This window comes from Salmo trutta, chromosome 28, assembly GCF_901001165.1.
Source record: "Salmo trutta chromosome 28, fSalTru1.1, whole genome shotgun sequence".
Classification (NCBI taxonomy): Eukaryota; Metazoa; Chordata; class Actinopteri; order Salmoniformes; family Salmonidae; genus Salmo; species Salmo trutta.
The window spans coordinates 12,110,670-12,127,453 of NC_042984.1; the positions used below are offsets into that span (position 1 = coordinate 12,110,670).

The window sequence follows — 16,784 nt, forward strand, 5'->3', positions numbered from 1 at the left end:
TTAAACAGTATGAGTCCAAACATGCACTCTTGCAGCCCAAGAATGTTGTTTTTGAATAGGGACCTACAGCAGCGGTGTGTGAGTGTGTGCATGTACAGTATGTGTGTCTGTGTGTGCATGTGTCTGTCGCTGTGTGCGTGTATGTGCATCTCTGTGTCTGTCTGTCTGTCTGTCTGTCTGTCTGTCTGTCTGTCTGTCTGTCTGTCTGTCTGTCTGTCTGTCTGTCTGTCTGTCTGTCTGTCTGTCTGTCTGTCTGTCTGGTGTGTGTGTGTGTGTGTGTATGCGTGTCTGTCTGTCTGTGTGTCTGTCCATGTTCTCAATTTGTCTCATATCTCAACATTGCCATTTTAAATAGTACCATTTCTCCATCCATCATCTCATTATAGCCATGTAGAAATGTGCCGTTAGGTGAATGATGATGAATAACAGTTTTTAAACATCAGTGGTTTATTAAAAGGTTAAGTTGAGGTTGAGCTAAAGGCAAAGTCCTGCCTCCCTAACCCTGTAGCATTAATCATGGCTGCTCTATTTCTGTGTGTTCTGAGGAAGAGAGGTAGCCTGATGAAGAGAGAAGGAGAGGTAGTCTGATGAAGAGAGGAAGAGAGGTATTCTGAGGAAGAGAGGTATTCTGAGGAAGAGAGGAAGAGAGGTATTCTGATGAAGAGAGAAAGAGAGGTAGTCTGATGAAGAGAGGTATTCTGAGGAAGAGAGGGAGGTATTCTGATGAAGGAAGAGAGGTAGTCTGATGAAGAGAGAAAGAGAGGTATTCTGAGGAAGAGAGGGAGGTATTCTGAGGAAGAGAGGGAGGTATTCTGATGAAGGAAGAGAGGTAGTCTGATGAAGAGAGAAAGAGAGGTAGTCTGATGAAGAGAGGAAGAGAGGTAGTCTGATGAAGAGAGAGAGAGATAGTCTGATGAAGAGAGGAAGAGAGGTAGTCTGATGAAGAGAGGTATTCTGAGGAAGAGAGGAAGAGAGGTATTCTGATGATGAAGAGAGAAAGAGAGGTAGTCTGATGAAGAGAGGTATTCTGAGGAAGAGAGGGAGGTATTCTGATGAAGGAAGAGAGGTAGTCTGATGAAGAGAGAAAGAGAGGTAGTCTGACGAAGAGAGGTATTCTGAGGAAGAGAGGTATTCTGAGGAAGAGAGAAAGAGAGAGAGTCTGATGAAAAGAGAAACAGAGGTAGTCTGATGAAGAGAGGTATTCTGAGGAAGAGAGGGAGGTATTCTGATGAAGGAAGAGAGGTAGTCTGATGAAGAGAGAAAGAGAGGTAGTCTGAGGAAGAGAGGTATTCTGATGAAGAGAAGTATTCTGATGAAGAGAGAAAGAGAGGAAAATAAATTCCTCTGTGTTTTGTTGATATATAGACAGGGTTTCACACAGACCAGGAGAAAATCCATTCACCTTGAGAAACGGCCAAGGTTCATGCTTGGGGATATAGAGGGAGAGGTGGTGTTGGAGGGAGTGATAGAGAGAGAGAGAGAGATTGAGGAGTGGAGGAGTGGAGTGATAGAGAGATTGAGGGAGAGGAGCGGAGGAGTGGAGGTTGACGGAGTGATAGAGATTGAGGGAGGAGAGGAGGGGAGGAGTGGAGCTTAAGGGAGTGATAGAGGGACAGAGAAGGGGGAGGAGGGAAACTGAGGGTAGGAACGATAGAGGGGGTAGAGAGATTGAGGGAGGAGAGGAGGTAGAGACATAGGGTGAATCTCCCCAGGGAGATATGGTTGTTGCAGGAACCAGCAGAGCAGCTGCTTTCTCCCTACTCTAACCCTGACTCTCTATCGTAGCTTCATGTGTGCAACATAGAGGATGAGATGTGAACACTGTGAGCGCTACCACTGAAACACTCCTGTAATGAGAAGACTCTCTACAGAATCTGTTGCACACATGCACACACAGGCACAGACACAGACACAGACACAGGCACAGGCACAGACACACAGACAGACACAGATACACACACAGACACAGACAGACACAGACACACAGACACAGACACTGTATACTCCCCCTCTTGGACCGGAGGGGAGTGTGGGTTTGGAATCGTGATACAGTCCGTATGTATCACTCAATTAAGCGAATGGGGACATTGCTCTGAGCATCAGATCATGTTGTGTCTGGAAGTACTGCACCAGCTGAGCCATTAATCCCAGAGCGCCAACTCAAAGCTTCATCCCTAATGCTTGGGGCTGGGGCTGAGGCAGGGGCTGGGATTGAGGCTGGAGTTGAGGCTGGGGCTGAAGCAGGGGCTGGTGCTGAGGCAGGGGCAGGGGCTTGAGTTGAGGCTGGAGCTGGAGCTGTGGCTGGAGCTGAGGATGAGTCTGGCCCTGGAGCTGAGGCTGGAGCTGGAGCTGAGGCTGGGGCTGAGGATGAGTCTGGCCCTGGAGCTGAGGCTGGGACTGGAGCTGAGGCTGGGGCTGAGGATGAGGCTGGCCCTGGAGCTAAGGCTGGGACTGGGGCTGGGACTGGGGCTGAGGCTGGAGCTGGGACTAGAGCTGAGGCTGGAGCTGGGGCTGGGACTGGGGATGAGGCTGGGGCTGAGGCTGGAGCTATACACCGACCCAGTGTGGTAGAGGATCAGTCTGCCCTTCAATGGAGGCTGGCCTTGTGCCTATAGGAGTGTGATGTAATGGGGGTTTAATGGCTCTAGTTAGTAAAAGAGAGAGAGAGAAAGTGAAAGAAACATACAGAGAGAGAAAGAGAGAGAAATTATTATTTTATCACTGAACTCAACCTAGAGTCTCTCAGAGCGTTCACAGTCAGCCCAATAACACCCCTATCAGATCACAGCAAAATCACACTCTACTTGAACAGAGCAAAACTCAATCATGAGGCATCAAAGCCAAAGGAACTGAATAATATTAATAAATGCTATAGACAGAAGGAAAGTAGTGTAGAAAACTACCAAAGAACAATTAGGCAACAACAAATTCAATCCGTTCTAGACAACTTCCAGGAAAAAACATTTCACTGTAATTGTTAAGGGGTAAACTTGGCAGTAGAAAACCTAAACAGATATACATGATCAAATACAAATCTTAGAATCAACTATTAAAGACAACCAGAACCCACTGGATTCTCCAATTACATTGAATGAACTACAGGACAAAATACATACCCAGCAACCCAAGGAGGCCTGTGGTGTTGATGGTATCCTAAATGAAATGATAAAATATACAGACCACAAATTCCAATTGGCTATACTTAAACTCTTTAACATCATCCTTAGCTCTGGCATCTTCCCCAATATTTGGAACCAAGGACTGATCACCCCAATCCACAAAAATGGAGACAAATTCGACCCCAATAATTAACGTGGGATATGCGTCAACAGCAACCTTGACAGCAGACTAGCACATTTCCTCAGTGAATACAATGTGCTGAGTAAATAGCAAATTGGCCTTTTACCCAATTACCGTACGACAGACCACGTATTCACCCTCCACACCCTAATTGACAAACAGACAAACTAAAACAAAGGCAAAGTATTCTCATGCTTTGTTGATTTCAAAAAGAGCTTTTGACTCAATTTGGCATGAGGGTCAGCTTTACAAATTGATGGAAAGCAGTGTTGGGGGAAAAACATACAACATTATAAAATCAACAAGTGTGCAGTTAAAATTGGCAAAACACACATTTCCTTCCACAGGGCCGTGGGGTGAGACAGGGATGCAGCTTGAGCCCCATCCACTTCAACATATATATCAACGAATTGGTGAGGGCACTAGAACGGTCTGCAGCACCCAGCCTCACCCTACTAGAATCTGAAGTCAAATGTCTACTGTTTGCTGATGATCTGGTGCTTCTGTCCCCAACCAAGAAGGTCCAGTTGCCAGGACCACAAATACAAATTCCATCTAGACACTGCCCTAGAGCACACAAAACACTATACGTACCTCGGCATAAACATCAGCGCCACAGGTAACTTCCACAAAGCTGTGAATGATCTGAGAGACAAGGCAAGAAGGACCTTCTACGCCTTCAAAAGGAACATAACAGTCGACCTACCAATTAGGATCTGGCTAAAAATACTTGAATCAGTTATAGAACCCATTACCATTTATGGTTGTGAGCTCTGGGGTCCGCTCACCAACCCAGAATTCACATAATTGGACAAACAAACAGAATTATGTAAAAATATCCTCTGTGTACAACATAAAACACCAAATAATGCATGCAGAGCAGAATTAGGCCGATACCTGCTAATGATAAAAATCCAGAAAATAGTCTTTAAGTTCTACACCTACCTAAAAGGAAGCGATTCACAAACCTTCCATAACAAAGCCATCACCTGCAGAGAGATGAACCTGGAGAAGAGTCTCCTAAGCAAGCTGGTCCTGGGGCTCTGATCACAAACACAAACAGAGCCACAGAACAGCAGCACAATTAGACCCAACCAAATCATGAGAAAATAAAAAGAGAATTACTTGACACATTGGAAATAATTACCACAAAAACAGAGCAAACTAGAATGCTACTGGCCCTAAACTGACAGTAAATAGTGGCAGAATACCTGCCCACTGTGACTGACCCAAACGTAAGGAAAGCTTTGACTCTGTACAGACTCAGTGATTATAGCCTTGCTATTGATAGAGCTGCCATAGGCAGATAGATCTGGCTCTCAAGAGAAGACAGGCTATGTGCACACTGCCCACAAAATGAGGTGGCAATTGAGCTGCACTTCCCAACCTGCCAAATATATGACCATATTAGAGACACATACAGTGCCTAGCAAAAGTATTCACCCCCCTTGCCGTTTTTCCTATTTTGTTGCATTACAACTGTCACGTCCTGACCAGTATAAGGGTTATTTGTTATTGTAGTTTGGTCAGGACGTGGCAGAGGGTATTTTGTTTATGTGGTTCGGGGTGGTGATTTATTTAGTAGGGTGTTGGTTTAGTTAGTTCCGGGTTTTGGGGGTTATGTTCTAAGTTTGTATTTCTATGTGGTCTCTAGTCTTTTGTATTTCTATGTCTAGTTTATTGGGGTTGGACTCTCAATTGGAGGCAGGTGTTTTCTAGTTGCCTCTGATTGAGAGTCCTATATATGGGTATGTGTTTGGTTAAGTGTTTGTGGGAGATTGTTTCTTGTTTTGCCTGTGTGAGCCTGACAAGACTGTTTTGTTGTTCGTGCATTTTTTTGGTTTGTTATTTTGGTGTTCTCTTTATTTAAAAATAAATAACAAGATGAGCATCCACATTCCTGCTGCGTTTTGGTCCTCTATTCCCGACGACAAACGTTACAACAACCTGTAATTTAAATTCATTTTTATTTGGATTTCATGTAACAGACATACACAAAATAGTCCAAATTGGTGAAGTGAAATGAAAATGAAAAAAATTACTTATTTCAAAACAATTCTAAAAAACAAAAAACTGGAAAGTGGTGCATCCATATGTATTCACCCCCTTTACTATGAAGACCCTAAATAAGATCTGGTGCAAACAATTACCTTCAGAAGTCACATAATTAATTAAATAAAGTCCACCTGTGTCCAATCTAAGTGTCACATGATCTCAGTATATACACCTGTTCTGAAAGGCCCCAGAGTCTGCAACACTACTAAGCAAGGGGCACCACCAAGCAAGCAGCACTATGAAGACCAAGGAGCTCGCCAAACAAGTCAGGGACAAAGTTGTGGAGAAGTACAGATCAGGGTTGGGTTATAAAAAAAAGATCAGAAACTTTGAACATCCCACGGAGCACCATTAAATCCATTATTAAAAAATGGAAAGAATATGGCACCGCAACAAACCTGCCAAGAGAGGGCCGCCCACCAAAACTCATGGACCCAGGCAAGGAGGGCATTAATCAGAGAGGCAACAAAGAGACCAAAGATAACCCTGAAGGAGCTGCAAAGCTCCACAGCGGAGATTGGAGTATCTGTCCATAGGATCACTTTAAACCGTACACTCCACAGAGCTGGGCTTTATGGAAGAGTGGCCAGAAAAAAGCCATTGCTTAAAGTGGGAGACTCCCCAAACATATGGAAGAAGTTACTCTGGTCAGATGAGACAAAAATTCAGCTTTTTGGCCATCAAGGAAAACGCTATGTCTGGCACAAACCCAACAACTCCCATCACCCCGAGAACACCATCCCCAAAGTGAAGCATGGTGGTGGCAGCATCATGCTGTGGGGATGTTTTTCCATCGGCAGGGACTGGGAACCTGGTCAGAATAATATATATAGCCTCGCTATTGTTATTTTACTGCTGCTCTTTAATTATTTGTTACTTTTATCTCATACTTTTTTTTAGGTATTTTATGTGCTGGGACCTGCGCTACTGCCCTACCTCTGCCTGGGGGGAGGGGGAGGTTTGGGTGTCAGAGAAAGGTGTGGATCAGAAGACTGTAAGGGACACTGTGGTGGTGTGGTAGCTCAAGAGTCCCCTAATTAAGCTAGTCCTGGGGCTCTGGACCCCATAGAGCCCCAGAACAGCAACACAATTAGAAATTGAATTGAGAGAGAGAGAACCAGAAAAAGAGACAGAGAGAGAGAGAACCAGAAAGAGAGAGCAAAACAGAGAGAGAGAAACGGCTATTATGATAACATGAACATAGAGAGAGGAAGGATCAGCGAATTGGTCCAACAAACAGAAATAACCACATATAAACATCAGTGATTTGACTTGACATCACGTTGTCTTGACTGGGGAGGCAGGTAGTCTAGCGGTTAGGAGTGTAATGTAATGTAGGGAGGCAGGTAGTCTAGCGGTTAGGAGTGTAATGTAATGTAGGGAGGCAGGTAGCCTAGAGGTTAGGAGTGTAATGTAATGTAGGGAGGCAGGTAGTCTAGCGGTTAGGAGTGTAATGTAGGGCGGCAGGTAGTCTAGCGGTTAGGAGTGTAATGTAATGTAGGGAGGCAGGTAGTCTAGCGGTTAGGAGTGTAATGTAATGTAGGGAGGCAGGTAGTCTAGCGGTTAGGAGTGTAATGTAATGTAGGGAGGCAGGTCGTCTAGTGGTTAGGAGTGTAATGTAATGTAGGGAGGCAGGTAGCCTAGCGGTTAGGAGTGTAATGTAATGTAGGGAGGCAGGTAGTCTAGCGGTTAGGAGTGTAATGTAGTGTAGGGAGGCAGGTAGTCTAGCGGTTAGGAGTGTAATGTAATGTAATGTAGGGAGGCAGGTAGCCTAGCGGTTAGGAGTGTAGTGTAATGTAGGGAGGCAGGTAGTCTAGCGGTTAGGAGTGTAATGTAATGTAATGTAGGGAGGCAGGTAGTCTAGCGGTTAGGAGTTTAATGTAATGTAGGGAGGCAGGTAGTCTAGCGGTTAGGAGTGTAATGTAATGTAGGGAGGCAGGTAGTCTAGCGGTTAGGAGTGTAGTGTAATGTAGGGAGGCAGGTAGTCTAGCGGTTAGGAGTGTAATGTAATGTAGGGAGGCAGGTAGTCTAGCGGTTAGGAGTGTAATGTAATGTAGGGAGGCAGGTAGTCTAGCGGTTAGGAGTGTAATGTAATGTAGGGAGGCAGGTAGTCTAGTGGTTAGGAGTGTAATGTAATGTAGGGAGGCAGGTAGTCTAGTGGTTAGGAGTGTAATGTAATGTAGGGAGGCAGGTAGTCTAGCGGTTAGGAGTGTAGTGTAATGTAGGGAGGCAGGTAGTCTAGTGGTTAGGAGTTTAATGTAATGTAATGTAGGGAGGCAGGTAGTCTAGCGGTTAGGAGTGTAATGTAGGGAGGCAGGTAGTCTAGCGGTTAGGAGTGTAGTGTAATGTAGGGAGGCAGGTAGTCTAGCGGTTAGGAGTGTAATGTAATGTAGGGAGGCAGGTAGTCTAGCGGTTAGGAGTGTAGTGTAATGTAGGGAGGCAGGTAGTCTAGCGGTTAGGAGTGTAATGTAATGTAGGGAGGCAGGTAGTCTAGCGGTTAGGAGTGTAATGTAATGTAGGGAGGCAGGTAGTCTAGCGGTTAGGAGTGTAATGTAATGTAGGGAGGCAGGTAGTCTAGCGGTTAGGAGTGTAATGTAATGTAATGTAGGGAGGCAGGTAGTCTAGTGGTTAGGAGTGTAATGTAATGTAGGGAGGCAGGTAGTCTAGCGGTTAGGAGTGTAGTGTAATGTAGGGAGGCAGGTAGTCTAGCGGTTAGGAGTGTAATGTAATGTAGGGAGGCAGGTAGTCTAGCGGTTAGGAGTGTAATGTAATGTAGGGAGGCAGGTAGTCTAGCGGTTAGGAGTGTAATGTAATGTAATGTAGGGAGGCAGGTAGTCTAGCGGTTAGGAGTGTAGTGTAATGTAGGGAGGCAGGTAGTCTAGCGGTTAGGAGTGTAATGTAATGTAGGGAGGCAGGTAGTCTAGCGGTTAGGAGTGTGATGTAATGTAGGGAGGCAGGTAGTCTAGCGGTTAGGAGTGTAATGTAATGTAGGGAGGCAGGTAGTCTAGCGGTTAGGAGTGTAGTGTAATGTAGGGAGGCAGGTAGTCTAGCGGTTAGGAGTGTAGTGTAATGTAGGGAGGCAGGTAGTCTAGCGGTTAGGAGTGTAATGTAATGTAGGGAGGCAGGTAGTCTAGCGGTTAGGAGTGTAATGTAATGTAGGGAGGCAGGTAGTCTAGCGGTTAGGAGTGTAATGTAATGTAATGTAGGGAGGCAGGTAGTCTAGCGGTTAGGAGTGTAATGTAATGTAGGGAGGCAGGTAGTCTAGCGGTTAGGAGTGTAATGTAATGTAGGGAGGCAGGTAGTCTAGCGGTTAGGAGTGTAATGTAATGTAGGGAGGCAGGTAGTCTAGCGGTTAGGAGGTGTAATGTAATGTAGGGAGGCAGGTAGTCTAGCGGTTAGGAGTGTAATGTAATGTAGGGAGGCAGGTAGTCTAGCGGTTAGGAGTGTAATGTAATGTAGGGAGGCAGGTAGTCTAGCGGTTAGGAGTGTAATGTAATGTAGGGAGGCAGGTAGTCTAGCGGTTAGGAGTGTAATGTAATGTAGGGAGGCATGTAGTCTAGCGGTTAGGAGTGTAATGTAATGTAGGGAGGCAGGTAGTCTAGCGGTTAGGAGTGTAATGTAATGTAATGTAGGGAGGCAGGTAGTCTAGTGGTTAGGAGTGTAATGTAATGTAGGGAGGCAGGTAGTCTAGCGGTTAGGAGCGTTGGGCCAGTAACCGAGAGGTCAGTGGTTTGAGCCGACTAGGTGAAAAATCTGTCGATGTGCCAAGGCACTTAACTCTAATTGCTCCTGTAAGTTGCTCTGGATAAGAGCGTCTAAATGTGATTTTGTGGGTTGTTGTGTTGTTAGTAGTAAGCAACGTGTCCTGTGACGGAGTTAGAAGCGTAGAATGACAAATATAACACTAATTTAAAGGATCTCTGTGGGTAGAAATACAGAAGTGCGTCTCGACAATGCAGAGTTCTAAACCATTGTGATAACATCTGCTATCAGCAGCACGCAACATTCTCTCCTCTGGGCTCTATTTCCACCTGTGACGACTTGTATAAATTTGAGAGATGGTATTTATTCATTGTGTTGGCAGAGCTTACTGTGTCTGAGGCAACCCTAAACAAATAATCACCACACAGCCACCGCCACAAATCTTCATTAGCCGATTAGCCACGAGACGAGGGAGACAGTTTGTGTGCTTTTTCCTATATTTGTGAGACTGCGTGTGTCGCCCTCCCTCCCTCCCTCCCCCTCCTGTCCCCTCCCTCCCTCCTTCCCCCTCCTGTCCCCTCCCTCCCTCCCTCCTGTCTCCTCTACTTAAACTAGAACTGGTAAAGTGTAAACTTGTCCCTTAAGGCGCCAGCTTCTTACCTGAGTCACACACACACATACATACATATTTTGTTCCCTGAAAGAACATCAGCAGCCCAGTGGGCATCAGGACTCAAGACAGATAAAGGTCACATTGGGAAAAGACAAGCAAATAGGGGTGTGTGTGTCTGCCCCTGTGTGTGTGTCCACGCCTGTGTGTGCGTGTATTTTGTCCACGCCCGTGTGTGTGTGTGAGTCCGTGCCTGTGTGTGCGTGCATGTGTGTTCATGCCTGTGTGTGTGTTTGTCCGTGCCTGTGTGTGTTTGTCCTTGCCTGTGTGTGTGTGTCCGTGCTTGTGTGTGTGTGTCTGTCCGTGCCTTTGTGTTTGTCTGTGCCTGTGTGTCCGTGCGTGTGTATTCGTGCCTGTGTGTGTGTGTGTGTGTCCGTGCCTGTGTGTGTGTCCATGCCTGTGTCTTTGTCCGACCCTGTGGTGTTGAAAAGGCATGTCCTACCGACCTCTAGAGAGTCCTCGACTGTGTCCCAAATGGCGCCCTCTTCCCTATATAGTGCATCATGAAGGGAATAGGCCATTTGGGACGCACATGTTGTCACACAGTACAGAACAGAACACTCCCCATCCATCCCAGTTAGAGGAAAGCCGAGCCTCACAGTACCGTTATGATGAAAGGACATCACTGCCTTTGACTTTGTCAAATGAAGCGCCGACCGAATTCTCTTTTGTACCTTCTTTCTTTGTCAAGCTACAAGTCTTTGATATCAGCAGAGGTAGAAGAAGACACAGGTCTGGGATCAGGGATCAGATTCCCCCTCCAGTCCCAACAGGGAGAGCAGAGCGCAGTGAATCACTTGGAGTCTGTTGTGTTGGACCCATCACATGTTCTAATAATGGGAGCCATTGGGAGGATCTGCTTCAGATGACTTTGAGCTGTAATAGCTCAATCTCACGCATTTCACAGGGCACTGTCTTACACAAGGCCTCCTGTCTCAGTCCCCTCGGGCCTAAGGATGCTAGACTCCGAAAAGGCAATAAAATAAGGCATCTCTGAGTCTGTAGAGAACACCTCTGAGACTGTAGATAACACCTCTGAGTCTGTAGAGAACACCTCTGAGACTGTAGAGAACACCTCTGAGTCTGTAGAGAACACCTCTGGTCTGTAGAGAACACCTCTGAGTCTGTAGAGAACACCTCTGGGTCTGTAGAGAACACCTCTGAGTCTGTAGAGAACACCTCTGGGTCTGTAGAGAACACCTCTGAGTCTGTAGAGAACACCTCTGAGTCTGTAGAGAACACCTCTGAGACTGTAGAGAACACCTCTGAGACTGTAGAGAACACCTCTGAGTCTGTAGAGAACACCTCTGGTCTGTAGAGAACACCTCTGGGTCTGTAGAGAACACCTCTGAGTCTGTAGAGAACACCTCTGGGTCTGTAGAGAACACCTCTGAGACTGTAGAGAACACCTTTGAGTCTGTAGAGAACACCTCTGAGTCTGTAGAGAACACCTCTGGGTCTATAGAGAACACCTCTGGGTCTAACCATTTTAGAATGGGGGGTTAGTCTCAAAGTATTTTCTTCCATTCCCTCAGTCCTCTCTCATTTTGACATAACAGCAGCAGACCAAACACCAAACGAAGAGCCTTTAGCAACTACATCAGGTTGTATTGGTGTGGAGATGATGGCGCAGTCAGATAAGTCCATGGTCATTAGGACCAGTATTGCAATAGTTTTTCCATAGCAAAACTGAAAACAGACCAAGCAGACCAAACTCTTTGGTCCTTTAAGAACCTGCTGTATGTAAAATATTGTGTGCTACAGCTTGGAAAATAAATACATGTGACTCTGGATGACAACATAATGATGTTTGTTTCTAACATTAGGGCTGTTTTCATAAAGAAGATAAATCCGCTTCATGTTTTGTTTCCTTGCCACGATACTAACGAGTATCGCGATACTGGTATCATCACGGTACTGGTATCGCGTACTGGTATCACTGTACCGGTATCATCACGGTACTGGTATCATCACGGTACTGGTATCATCACGGTACCGGTATCATCACGGTACTGGTATCATCACGGTACCGGTATCATCACGGTACCGGTATCATCATGGTACTGGTATCACTGTACTGGTATCATCACGGTACTGGTATCATCACGGTACCGGTATCATCACGGTACCGGTATCATCACAGTACTGGTATCATCATGGTACTGTTATCATCACAGTACTGGTATCACTGTACTGGTATCACTGTACCAGTATCATCACTGTACCGGTATCATCACAGTACTGGTATCATCATGGTACTGGTATCATCACAGCCCTAATGGTTATCTTCGTGTCTCTGTGGTGTGATGTGAAGCTGTGCTCTGTGACAAACAGTGGAGGTGCTGTGAGTATGTTGCTGTGTGTGTGGTGCTGTGTGTGTGGTGCTGTGTGGGTGGTGCTGTGAGTATAGTGCTGTGTGTGTGGTGCTGTGTGTGTGGTGCTGTGAGTATGGTGCTGTGTGTGTGGTGCTGTGTGTGTGGTGCTGTGTGGGTGGTGCTGTGTTTTTGGTGCTGTGAGTATGGTGCTGTGAGTATGGTGCTGTGTGTGTGGTGCTGTGAGTATAGTGCTGTGTGTGTGGTGCTGTGTGTGTGGTGCTGTGAGTATGGTGCTGTGTATGTGGTGCTTTGTGTGTGTGGTGCTGTGAGTATGGTGCTGTGAGTATGGTGCTGTGTGTGTGGTTCTGTGTGTGTGGTGCTGTGTGTTGGGTGCTGTGTGTGTGGTTCTGTGTGTGTGGTGCTGTGTGTTGGGTGCTGTGTGTGCTGCTGTGTGTGTGGTGCTGTGTGTGTGGTGCTGTGAGTATGGTGCTGTGTGTGTGGTTCTGTGTGTGTGGTGCTGTGTGTTGGGTGCTGTGTGTTGGGTGCTGTGTGTGCTGCTGTGTGTGGGGTGCTGTGTGTATGGTTCTGTGTGTGTGCTGCTGTGTGTGTGTGGTGCTGTGTGTGTGTGGTGCTGTATGTGTATGGTGCTGTGTGTGGGGTGCTGTGTGTGTGGGGTGCTGTGTGTGTGGTGCTGTGTGTGGTGCTGTGTGTGTGGTGCTGTGTGTGTATGGTGCTGTGAAGGTGGTGCTGTGTGTGTGTGTGTGGTGCTGTGTGTGTGCTGCTGTGTGTGTGCTGCTGTGAGTGTGGTGCTGTGTGTGTATGGTGCTGTGAAGGTGGTGCTGTGAAGGTGGTGCTGTGTGTGTGGTGCTGTGTGTGTGTGGTGCTGTGAGTGTGGTGCTGTGTGTGTGGTGCTGTGTGTGTGGTGCTGTGAAGGTGGTGCTGTGAGTGTGGTGCTGTGTGTGTATGGTGCACAATTAACTCTCACTGATGCTGTTTTGCCCCTCTGATGCCACCCTGTTGCCCCGCATTGACCCCATAACCCCTCTGAACTCTCAAAGTCACACACTGACCTCTAATCTCTCTCTCTCTCTCTCTCTCTCTCTCTCTCTCTCTCTCTCTCTCTCTCTCTCTCTCTCTCTCTCTCTCTCTCTCTGTCAGAAACAATCAGTGAATTTTCAGTTTCACTTCCACAGTCAGACATCGTACTGTGATGGTGAGCAGGAGAGGGAGAGGGAAAGAGGGAAGGAGAGAGAGAGGAAGAAGGAGAAAGAGCGGGAGAGAGGAAGTCCGTCACATCTGTCTGTCCTCGAATGGAAGAGACATACACACACACACACACACAAACATACACATCCACCCACATTTTGGATAATGACTAAAATAAACCCTGGATTGTTGATGCTATGCTTTGGCCATATTGCCACTCCATAGGAATTAATGGAATTCAACAGTATTTCATTGACATTTCTCAAGGACGAAATTACATGTATTTAAGTATTGTTGTTGTTGTAGTGAGTTTTATGTTGAGCTCACATAATATATTAAAACAAATAAAAAACAAATGTAGATCTTTATAAATGCATTTCTATTGATTTCCCCTAAAAATGCACAATGGTAGGGAGAGCCAAGATGGATGCACGGCGGATTCAAAACAGCGCCCCCCTGTCAGTCATCTAGTGTGTATATAAATGATTGATTCTGCATCAGTTGCACATTCCATCACTGTGCCACCAGGCACAAACCCACACATCACATATTGCTGTCTAGGATTCTGGCTCCATGCCTGTGGATATGAATTCAAGTCTGCCACTGAACTCATGAACACACACACACACACACACACACACACACACACACACACACACATACACACACACACACACAGACACGTGTACATGACTGTGGTCCAGCCTTCTATCCTGCATGGGAGAACTCATTGCGCAACTCATTGATATGCGCATATAATTTTCTTCTAGCGTGTGTCGGCTGAAAATAGCAACACTGGCAACAGTAGAAAGACTAAGCCTCTCTCCCTATGTTCTCCGTAATCAATTGAACTGAAGGTTTTCCCCAACAGAAATACACAAATTGAATGACCTACTTCCTGCTTTATTTGGATATGGGCACACTCAATATGGTCGCCATTCCATCCATCATCAACCACTGACAACCGTTACCCGTTCTAGTAATTTTATTTCTATGGTATAGACAGACACAGTCAGCAGCAGAATCCACATTCATCAGCTCCCATGTTGGACACATGTCATTTCTGGTGGCCAGAGAGGAAGGGGCCACAGCAGTATCCAGTGGATCAGAAACTGCCTTGTCTTATTTGTTTCCAGCAACCACACTGAGAGTGCATCCCAAATGGCACTTCTTTTGACCAGACTATGTGCTTGAGTAGGCTGTTACTTACTTCCAGAATAATTGCTGGTAATAAACCAGCTCTTCAGACAGTGGGATTGATTCCATCGGAGGATAAAAAAAAAGTGAATTAAGGAAACAGTGATGGATCTAGACACTTAGCACTAAGGTTGTGTCACAAATGGCACCCTTTTCCCTATATAGTGGGCCCTATTTGCTATGGGCCCTGGTCAAATGGCACCCTTTTCCCTATATAGTGGGCCCTATTTGCTATGGGCCCTGGTCAAATGGCACCCTTTTCCCTATATAGTGGGCCCTATTTGCTATGAGCCCTGGACAAATGGCACCCTTTTCCCTATATAGTGGGCCCTATTTGCTAAGGGCCCTGGTCAAATGGCAACCTATTCCGTATACAGTGGGCAATATTTAAAAAGTGAGCGTGAGAGGGGGGTGAACTGGGGAACTCTGAGGAACTGGAAAATCATTGCATGAATATCATCGCATTTATGTACTGGTCTCGAACAGAACAGTAGAGTAGAGGATAAAACAGTAGAGTAGAGGATAGAGCAGTAGAGTTGAGGATAGAACAATAGAGTAGAGGATAGAGCAGTAGAGTAGAGGATAAAACAACAGAGTAGAGGATAGAGCAGTAGAGTAGAGGATAGAACAACAGAGTAGAGGATAGAGCAGTAGAGTAGAGGATAGAACAGTAGAGTAGAGGATAGAACAGTAGAGTAGAGGATAAAACAGTAGAGTAGAGGATAGAGCAGTAGAGGATAGAACAGTAGAGTAGAGGATTGAACAGTAGAGGATAGAACAGTAGAGTAGAAGATAGAACAGTAGAGTAGAGGATAGAGCAGTAGAGTAGAGAATAGAACAGTAGAGTAGAGGATAGAGCAGTAGAGTAGAGGATAGAACAGTAGAGTAGAGGATAGAACAGTAGAGTAGAGGATAGAACAGTAGAGTAGAGGATAGAGCAGTAGAGTTGAGGATAGAACAATAGAGTAGAGGATAGAACAGTAGAGTAGAGGATAGAGCAGTAGAGTAGAGAATAGAACAATAGAGGATAGAACAGTAGAGTAGAGGATAGAACAGTAGAGTAGAGGATAGAACAGTAGAGTAGAGGATAGAGCAGTAGAGTTGAGGGTAGAGTAGTAGAGGATAGAGCAGTAGCGTAGAGGATAGAGCAGTAGAGTTGAGGATAGAGCAGTAGAGTAGAGGATAGAACAGCAGAGTAGAGGATAGAGCAGTAGAGTAGAGGATAGAACAGTAGAGTAGAGGATAGAACAGTAGAGTAGAGGATAGAACAGTAGAGTAGAGGATAGAACAGTAGAGTAGAGGATAGAACAGCAGAGTAGAGGATAGAGCAGTAGAGTTGAGGATAGAGCAGTAGAGTAGAGGATAGAGCAGTAGAGTTGAGGGTAGAGCAGTAGAGTAGAGGGAGGAACAGTAGAGTAGAAGATAGAACAATAGAGGATAGAACAGTAGAGAAGAGGATAGAGCAGTAGAGTAGAGGATAGAACAGTAGAGTAGAGGATAGAGCAGTAGAGTAGAGAATAGAACAATAGAGGATAGAACAGTAGAGTAGAGGATAGAACAGTAGAGTAGAGGATAGAACAGTAGAGTAGAGGATAGAGCAGTAGAGTAGAGGATAGAGTAGTAGAGTAGAGGATAGAGCAGTAGAGTTGAGGATAGAGCAGTAGAGTAGAGGATAGAGCAGTAGAGTAGAGGATAGAACAGTAGATTAGAGGATAGAGCAGTAGATTAGAGGATAGAACAGTAGAGTAGAGGATAAAGCAGTAGAGTTGGGGATAGAGCAGTAGAGGATAGAGCAGTAGAGGATAGAGCAGTAGAGGATAGAGCAGTAGAGTAGAGGATAGAACAGTAGAGTAGAGGATAGAGCAGTAGAGTAGAGCATAGAGCAGTAGAGTAGAGCATAGAGCAGTAGAGTAGAGGATATAACAGTAGAGTAGAGGACAGAACAGTAGAGTAGAGGATAGAACAGCAGAGTTGAGGATAGAGCAGTAGAGTAAAGGATAGAGCAGTAGAGTAGAGGATAGAGCAGTAGAGTTGAAGGTAGAGCAGTAGAGTAGAGGATAGAGCAGTAGAGTTGAGGGTAGAGTAGTAGAGGATAGAGCAGTAGCGTAGAGGATAGAGCAGTAGAGTAGAGGATAGAGCAGTAGAGTAGAGGATAGAGCAGTAGAGTAGAGGATAGAGCAGTAGAGTAGAGCAGTAGAGTAGAGGATAGAACAGTAGAGTAGAGGATAGAACAGCAGAGTAGAGGATAGAGCAGTAGAGTTGAGGACAGAGCAGTAGAGTAGAGGATAAAGCAGTAGAGTTGAGGGTAGAGCAGTAGAGTAGAGGGAGGAACAGCAGAG

General features: G+C 45.8%; 1 protein-coding gene and 1 long non-coding RNA gene across 2 annotated transcripts in view; both read left to right on the top strand.

Annotated features, from left to right (window-relative positions):
- LOC115165489 (zinc finger protein 385A-like) overlaps positions 1-16,784 on the top strand; it is a 124,407-nt gene that overhangs the window by 14,367 nt on the left and 93,256 nt on the right. The gene's annotated exons all lie outside the window — the stretch shown is intronic.
- Positions 965-1,325, top strand: LOC115165491 (uncharacterized). The gene is made up of 2 exons (XR_003870181.1): positions 965-1,004; positions 1,181-1,325. It is a non-coding gene; the product is annotated as an uncharacterized LOC115165491 (long non-coding RNA).